At 43.1% G+C, this 9,045-nt stretch overlaps 1 long non-coding RNA gene across 2 annotated transcripts; it reads right to left on the bottom strand.

Annotated features, from left to right (window-relative positions):
• Positions 1-965: 965 nt before the first annotated feature.
• LOC109269645 (uncharacterized) lies at positions 966-6,594 on the bottom strand. 2 transcript variants are annotated; one of them, XR_008421843.1, is made up of 4 exons: positions 4,869-6,594; positions 4,080-4,239; positions 3,587-3,743; positions 966-2,942 (listed from the first exon to the last, which is right to left on the bottom strand). It is a non-coding gene; the product is annotated as an uncharacterized LOC109269645 (long non-coding RNA). The 2 variants fall into 2 exon arrangements; XR_002081185.2 differs by lacking the exon at positions 966-2,942 and having other exon boundaries at positions 3,038-3,743; positions 4,869-5,057; positions 6,443-6,594.
• Positions 6,595-9,045: the final 2,451 nt, after the last annotated feature.

The following is a 9,045-nucleotide window of genomic DNA, read 5'->3' as shown; positions in this document are numbered from 1 at the left end:
TCTGGTGAGGTCTCTCCTCCTGGCTTGAAGGCAGCCACTATTGTGTTCTGCATCCACGTGCCCTCTTCTTTGTGAGCTTGTGGACAGACAGATGGCGAGGTCTCTGATGCGTCTTTCTTGTAAGGGCATTAGTCCTATCAGGTTAAGGCCCCACCTTGAGGACCTCATTTAACTTTAATTACTTCCTCAGAAGACCTTCTCCAAATAAAGCCACATTGGGGCATCAGAGCTTCAACATATGAATTGGGGGTGGGCGGGGGGACACGGACATTCAGTCTGTAACAGCTCCCAAACCTGATCTACACCGTGAAGTATATAGTTGGCTTACTAGAATGTAAATCAAGCTAACTAAAACCAGTAGGCAGAATGATTGCTCCCCCAAGATGTGCACATCCTAATCCTTGCAACCTATGAAAATGTCAGATTACATGACAAGGGAGAATTAAATTCATCGATGGAATTAAATTGCTAATCAACTGGCTGTAAAATACACAAATTATCCTGGATTCTCCAGCTGATGCAATGTAATGACAGGAGCCCTTAAAAGTGGAGGAGGCTGTCAGAAGTTAGAGACCCAGAGAGAGACAGAGGTGTGAGAAAGCATTGACCCGACTTCCCTTTAAAGATGGAGGGCGGGGGCCATAAACCAAGGAAAGTTGATGGCAAAGAAATAGACTCTCCTAAGACCTTACAGAAAGTAATGCAGCTCTACCTCGATTTTATCCAAGGTAGAGACACATAGGACTTCTGAAGGACAGACTGTACCATAATAAATTTGTGTAATTTTAAACCACTAACTTGGTGGTAATTTGTTATACCAACAATAGAAAATTATACCTCAATAAATTGGGTTTAAAAAAAAATAGCTATTATGACCCAGTAGACTTTAAGGCAAGAAATTTTCCTGAAGCATTAGGGATACATTTTATGAGACAAAATTTTTATTTTACCAGGAAGATGTAGTATTTATAAGCAACATGGAACTAATAATATGGCCTCGAGACAACTAAAGTAGCAAAAATGAACAGAGCTATACAGGAAAATATGCAAATCCACAATCAAAATGGTGGATATGAATTCAGGTCTCTCAGTAATTGAGAGAACAAACAGACCAAAGCAGTACAAATATCAAAGATTTGACTTTGTGCTGAACACATCCAACCCAATTTACTTACACAGAACATGGCTTCTAACAGCTGCAATGTATACATGCTTCCAAGTGGAGTATTTACCAATATTTTAAAATAAAGCAAAATCTACAAAATTTTCACAGATTGGAATCATACAGAATATATTCTGACCTCACAGAATTTAGCTGAGAATTATAACAAAAAGCTAATTAGAAATTAATCTTATATTTGGAAATTAAAAAATGATCTTTTGAACAACTCATAACTCAAAGGGGAAATCAAAATAAAATTTTTAAATACCTTCAAGTTAATGATAATCAAAATACAAAATGTCAAAATTTCTAGAACAGACAGAAGCTGCGCTTAGAAGGTAATTTGTGGTCTATTGGAGAAAGGTAACGGGTTAAAAATCCGTGATCTCAGCATCAACCTCAATAAGTTCTTTTAAAAAAAAAAAGTCAATTAAATCCAAAGAAGGGAATAACAAAGATAAGAGTGGAAATCAATCAAATAGAAACAAGCATACAACAGAAAGAATCAACAATGTCAAAAGTTTGTTACTTGAAAAGACTGATACAACTGATAAACCCCTGGAAAGAATAGTCAGAGAAAAAGGAGAAGGTTAAATAAACAACATCATAAATACAAAGGGGGACAGAAGTAGAAAATTCTAGGGAAAAAAATGTAACTTCAGTATTTTCCTGGAGTAGAATATATGGGAATATATGGAAATATATGGATCTCCTACTGACCAGCAAGGGACTTGGGGAAAGATTCTACATCTTGTTTGTTGTAATACTCTCCTGGGTCCACTCATTTGTCAAAGTTCATTGAACTGCACACTTAAAAGTCATTCACCTTATAGGATAAGAATTACACCTCAATAATGTTCACTTAAGGAAACGGAGTAACTACTAGAAAGGAAGGGAAAAGCTGCCATCATTCAGAGATACGATTGTGAATGTAGAAAGGCCAGAGAACTACACATAAGCTGTGGAATTCAACAATTAATACATCAAGATTGCTGGATTCATGGCCAATATAACAAAATCAATTGTGTTGCTCATTACCAACAACAATCAGAAAATGAAATCCAAGAGAAGATACTATTTACAAAACATCATCGAGTATTCCATGGCTTAACTGCCAATAGAGTTTTACAGCCATGGTAAAATATCCATTGAATAGTGACATTAGTTTCTAAGTAGAATTATGAGGGGTTGTAATAGTGTCCTACAGACTGTGGTGACAGTCAGGGAGGGGCTGAGAAAGGCCCTACATTCAGGATTTGGAAGAGGAGGGTGATTGAAACAGATCAGTAAGTGACAACATAAGTGGTTTATTTAGAGACATGGAAATAGATACATAATAGTAACTTGATTCTTAAACTATATGCATGCACAGTTTTGACAAAAATAAAACAGCTTTAAAATGAGACCATAGGGGCACCTGGGTGGCTCAGTCGGTTAAGCGTCTGACTTCAGCTCAGGTCATGATCTCCCGGTCTGTGAGTTCGAGCCCCGCATCGGGATCGGTGCTGACAGTTCAGAGCCTGGAGCCTGCTTCAGATTCTGTGTCTCCCTCTCTCTCTGCCCTTTCCCCCGCCCACACTCTGTCTCTCTCTCAAAAATGAATAAACAGAGGGGCGCCTTGGGTGGCTCAGTCGGTTGGGCATCTGACTTTGGCTCAGGTCATGATCTCGCAGTCTGTGAGTTCGAACCCCACGTGGGGCTCTGTGCCGACAGCTCAGAGCCTGGAGCCTGCTTCAGATTCTGTGTCTCCCTCTCTCTCTGCCCCTCCCCAACTTGCACTCTGTCAAAAATAAACAGAGATTAAAAATGTTTTAAAAATAAATAAACGAACACACAAACAGTAAAAAAAAAAAAAAAAAAAAAGAACATGGACTTTGGAATCAGACAGCCCTGAGTTTGAAATCTGTCTCCTCCATTTCTAGATGTGCAATTTGGAATCACCTAACCTCCCTAAGGCTTCGACTTTTCATCTGTAAAGTGGGAATAACAATACCCACTTCCTAGGGTTGTCATGGAGATTAAAATAGGTAAAAGTGAAGTCACGGGCAACAAAATGCTTAAAACCAAAGTGATCGTAGCCTCCTCCAAAAATCTGATTGCAACCCATTCTTCCTTCTAAGAGGCAGACAGTGGAAAGCAGGCAATGGAGGAACACAACTCAGATCAGCAATGGGAAAGGTCTCTATCCAGGACAGCTCCTCCTAGAGAGCCTTGAGTGGAAGGAGAAAGAACAGGCAGAGAGAGAGAGATCCAGAAAGATAGCTCCTCGTTTACCAAAGCATTCTAATGAGCTGTGGTGGCCAGCAGTCATTTTATTTCTAGGATCTCGAACCCCTTCTTATGTGTGTGGGTCCCCACGGGAGGCAGGACCAGCCTGCAGGGGCAGTGGTGGTGGTGCAGACCCGTGACCCATGGGCCACCCACCAGCCAGCAGTGACTCCACATCATTTCCCTCTGGTCTCCCAGTCTGCTAGGAGATGGCCTGATTCGCCAGCAGCCTTGGTGGTTCTTGAGCTCTTTAATTTTCCCTCCATAAGCTCTTCTGCTTCATTCATCCGGAATCCATTTTTGTCACCTGCAACTAAGAACAATGTTGGATACATGAGTCTTTTACATGCAAAAGATGGTCTGGATTTGAACTTGCAGGGAGGGAAAAGGGCTAGGGATGAGTTGGGCAACTCTGCAAAATGAGAGGAAGAGAGTTTCGGTTTTCTCTTCTGAAAAAGAGGGGACAAAGAAAGGGAAGCAGACGCAGGAGGAAATGAAAAGAAACTAGCCGAGTGGCACAGCAGTGGCTAAAGGGACATTTAGGAAAAGGATTCTGGTCACTGGCATTTGATTTTGAATGATTTGCATTGCGGTTGTATAACCCCTGTCTCCACCAGGCCAAACAACCGGTGAGGTCAGATTTACTCACGTGGGTCTAGAGACGGGTCCATTTTGGGGTAGGGATCAAGGAAGGAGGTCGCTCCATGTGGAACAGAACAAGGAGATACTGTGTCAATCACTAGGACAGTAACAAACCAGAGAACTAAGGGTCAAAGCCAAGAAAGCTGGGTTCAAAAAGGAAATTCAACCTGAGGGCAAGAAACACGGGCATGAGGCTGAAGCCGGGAACAAGGTACATACAGCAACTCCGCCACTCATCATACTTTCCTGCCCTCGTAGATCCATTTCTCAGCGGTATTCCTGCCTTTTCCAACACCCATCCCACAAATGGATCCGTTCTGCTGTTTCTTAACTGCCTTTATATCCATTGGCTTAGCACTTACTTACATGCCACGTATTTGCAGTTGGATATTCATGTGACATTTGTCAGGGGAGTTGAAATGGGCAGCGAATATACTTAGTGACCAGTCTAATACACCTTTCTGGATTATCTCTGCCTTTCATTGTCTTTAAACTAGCTCACTCCTCTATAAATCATAGAAAACTGAGAATGCAAATTAGTCTTGTCCAGAGGAGTGCAAAGGAATCATGTCCAGCGGAATGCAATTGGTTATTGCCTTGTGTATAATAACCGGTTTTCATCTATCAAGAAAGTTTATTTCAGCAGCTCTGATCCCCTCATAGTGGACAGTTTAGAATGTTTGTTGATTGAATGAATGACAATGAGGCTTAAAATATAAGCCATAAGAACGCACCAATTCAAGTCTATGATTCTTACAGGTGAGATGGGGTCAGCAGAGTACCGTGCATCTTTTACCTGCCGAGGAGCACTGTCCACAACGTTTCCAGGTCCTCAGCCTCCTCCATCAACCACCCGTGACTGCTCACTGCTCTGCGGTCTCTCGCGAGAACACTCTCACTTACTGCTTCTTTTTCTCCAGTCTTGGAGAGACCTTGCATAGATGAGATCTTTGATCTACCATGTGGATCAAAGGCAGCAGGCGACCTGGAAGGGAAGCTTGGGGTTACAACAGGGATACCTAGCTGTGGAATACTACACAAGAGTTAGCGAGAGAGAGATACAAAGACAGAGACAGAGAGCAGGCAGATTGACTTAGAGCTTATCTAAGATGTATAAAGGTTATAAAAATCAATTGCAGAACAACATGTTAGTATGGTCCATTTTTGTTCACACACACACACACACACACACACACACACCAGTATATTCATTAAATAAAATGAACACAATATGCCAAACCTTTGAGAGAAGGTTGGGATTGCAGAAAATGTTTTCTTTATAGGCCCTGTGTTTCTGTAATGTCTCGATAGTATTTACAATAATCACATATTACAGTTAGAGCAGTAAAAACAAGAACCATAAAGATTTAAAAGAAAAGAGGAAAGCAGCTGATTCTACAAAGAGAAGCCCCAAGACGCAGACCCAAGGCAGTTTTGCCGCGTACATGACGTACCAAACATTAGCCTTTATAATAGACTATTATTCTCAATCAAAACCAAGTGTGAACAGAAATGGGGTCAGCACGCTATCTTCAAACACAAACACAGCAAAATTTTCCTCGTAATGGCTTTCAAAGTACTCCCTGATAGAAATACACCTGGAAGAAAACAGACGAAGTCCATCAATCATAAATTTTCACCATTTGATGGATCGTTCACAGCTTACGGGGAATATAATACCAGGAATAATGCATAAGATAAGTCTTCATATCATTTATGAATCTTGAATACTTTATAATTCTATATAAATATTAATGTTTAATGAGCTTACTTTTAGAAGCATTTGTTTGTTAAGCATCTAATGGGTGCTTGGTAGTCTAGTTTCACATGTGCCCACCCTTAAGTGTTGATTAGTTTTATTTAATAGATATTCTTTTCTTCTTTCACTACATGAGAAAACAGAGGTTCAGAATGGTTAGGAAACTTGCCACAAGACAGTGACAGAGGTGACCTCATTACAACCATACTGATACCAGGTAAAGTGAGAGATGGATATGTGTGTATAAACGGAATAGAATGTTCCAGCCAGAAGAACGACAGTGATAATCAAACACAAGTCTCTGTTTTCATGGTGGACTCACCTTGGACAACTGGCCCAGAGTTTCCCCAGCTGTTTGGATCGGACACTTCCCTATACATTTTGGGAATAGGGTTTCCCCTGCTTAGGGTTTAACCTCTACAGAGGTTCCCTGAAGTCCACACATGGACTCCCCAGGAAACATTCCTGCAATTCTGAGACTGAGAAATACCTTAGGTCCCTATGAGCTCTGACCCCGTTACAGTCATCGTGAACTCATGAAGAGCAATATTTGAGCAGAAATGACCCGCTCCAAAATAGGGGAAATAGCATGCCCCATTGTACTGACTTACCTGAAATAGTTCTTTCACGTAATCTAGCCATTTGAGCCTGAAAGTCGTTCCGTTCATACTTCTGGACTTGATAGACGTGGTCAGCACATTGATAGTTTAACCCCAATACCCCAATGATGGAGGCGCACGCCCACTGGCGTGTTTTACCTTGGAGGTCAACAAACTTCCGGGGTCCTGGAGTTCCGGCTATATTTTTATATCACCACCAGGGGGCAGCAAAGTGCAAATAACGCCTCTCACTGCACGGGGCCTCGAAAGCTTGGGCTGGTTCGGGAGGAGAATGTATGTCTCGTTTCCCCTGTGCTTCTCAGGTTTAAAATAATGGTAATGTAATCATTTTCCTTCTGCTCTGGAAACTGTTAGATATAATTCATTTCGGATGAAGATATACTGACTATTCACATCTGCATCCAAATCAGTCTTTTCAGGATTCAGGTTCTACTCATTAAGCCTTTAGCTCCCCTAACCTTTTACTCAAGCCTACTGTAAGCCAGGCACCGCGCTGGGACCATAGCCCATCTCCTGCGGAAGCAGACCCTGGACAGCCACACCACCTTCTCAGGGCGACTTTCCCGGCCACTTGCCCTTCTTTTTCAGTGTCTCTTAAGCACGTTCTCATCTTATCTTATTTTTGTTGGTCTACCCTGCCCCTCTCGCCCAAAATTTTATCCGTTCTGCTTATTGGTGTATCCCCAGCTCTCAGAACAGTGCCCACACATAATGGAGGCTCAAAACGGTATGTGGCATGAACAAACATAAAGCTTCTGACACATCATGCAGAGGAGGTGGGCACATACACCTTCATCTGATCTAGACACGACCACGTGGCTTGCTCCCGCGATGTTCCATTTCCCATTCCCACCAGCGGTGGATGAGCGTGAGACCCCGTGGCAATAATATTTGCTGTTAGCATTCCAAGGAACATCACCTACACTGTCCTTCCACGGAAGAGAGACTCGAAGTCAAGGTGGAGGAGAGATCGCCCAAGGCTGCACTGGTCTCCAACGGTTGAGTTGGGTTCCAAGCCAGGACTCCTTACCCCGGTCCACCCTTCTGCCTACCTGGCGTTTTCTTTTTCCTTAAATATCACCTCCTGGAACAACAAACGGCGTATGCTAATAACACGATCTGCAAAATATTTATCTGGTAATTGGCAGACACAAGACTTGGGCCTCTGTCTCCGGAATCCCCAGACCCACACTCTCAGAGGCTCCTCTCTGGTCAGCCTCTCTGCATGAGACCCAGTACGTACATCCTAGTGCCTACATAGCGCTGGGTCCTTCAGGAATATCCAGTCGTTTGTTCCTTAACAATCCTGTGTATGTGCTATCGTTATCCCCTTCTTGCTCGTGAGAAAATGTAATAATGGCATACATTCCACCTACATGGCACTTAGCATGGCCTTGAGATTGTTCTACGGGTTCCCTTAACAGCCTCTGAGATAAGGACCATTGTTGTTCCCTATCACAGAGGTGGACCCTGAGGTCAAGAAAAGGTAAGAAGCTGGCCCAAGCCACTCTGCAAGGAAGTGGCAAATCCACCCTGTTTCCTTGCTCTGCTCAGTCTCCTCAAAGAGAATAGAGGCTCAGAACTGTGAGGTCCATTGGTCCCATCTGACTCCACTTCTGTGCATGGTTTTTTCACAGTATTAGTCTACAGGTTTGGGCCAGAAGAGCCTTTTGTCAGAAAGTCACAGGCCTGAAATTCGGCAGCAAAGAAGAGACAGTGGATGTAAAAGCCGCCCAGGCTGCAAACGGTATTTCCTCCCCGGGTCTATTCTCCTCCAATTTGCTGTCATCTGCCAAGATCTTTCTGGGACGCTGAAGCTTTAAGAGCTTTAACTTTGCATTAACCGGCCAAGGGATGGGCTGGACGTTCTGTGTCCACCCTTCGATCTGGGCATCCAGATGCTGGCTCTGCCGTGGGTGTGGGGGACTCCCCAGAGCTTGGCCCTTCCAGTCTAAGCTGGACAGTGAACTGAAGTTACCTCATAGCGACTTGGAAGTGGTGTTTGTGGGAACAAAGCTGGTTCGCTCTGTTATTCTGTCGAACTAATCTGGGCTCCAAGCCCCTTTGAAAGTCATCAGGAGAACACAGTCTAAAAAAGACGGACAGGAAGTAGATCTTTTGCTGGCTGGAGGTGTTCTTGCTGATTGAACTTTTACATCTGGTAGGACACGAAGGAGCAGAAAGGGTTCGGCTCACTAACGCTATACCCTTCGCTCATCTCTGTATATCTGGCTGGAGTTCTGACCTCTGGACCTGGAACGTGCTGATCAATCTCAGAGCCTCTTTCTGATGGCAAAACACAATGTGACACACAAAGGCCCCGGAATCCCACGGACAGGGAATGCGCCATCACACACACTCGATGTACGAATGTGGGCAAGTAGTTTTGCCTCTCTGAGCATCAGTGTCCTGACGCCTTGTCCTGATGCCCAAAGACTGTTGTAAATACCTGGAACTTAATATACGCTCAATAAATGACTTAATATACACTCAATAATATACACTCAATAAATGACTTAATCTACACTCAATTATATACACTTAATATACACTCAATAAATGACTATATGGGGTTAAAAGCCAAAAAGGAGCAG

Source organism: Panthera pardus, unplaced genomic scaffold (assembly GCF_024362965.1).
Source record: "Panthera pardus isolate Hobbes unplaced genomic scaffold, ASM2436296v1 HiC_scaffold_13, whole genome shotgun sequence".
Classification (NCBI taxonomy): domain Eukaryota; kingdom Metazoa; phylum Chordata; class Mammalia; order Carnivora; family Felidae; genus Panthera; species Panthera pardus.
Note: the sequence above shows the minus strand (reverse complement) of the source record. Positions and strands in the feature narration are given on the sequence as shown.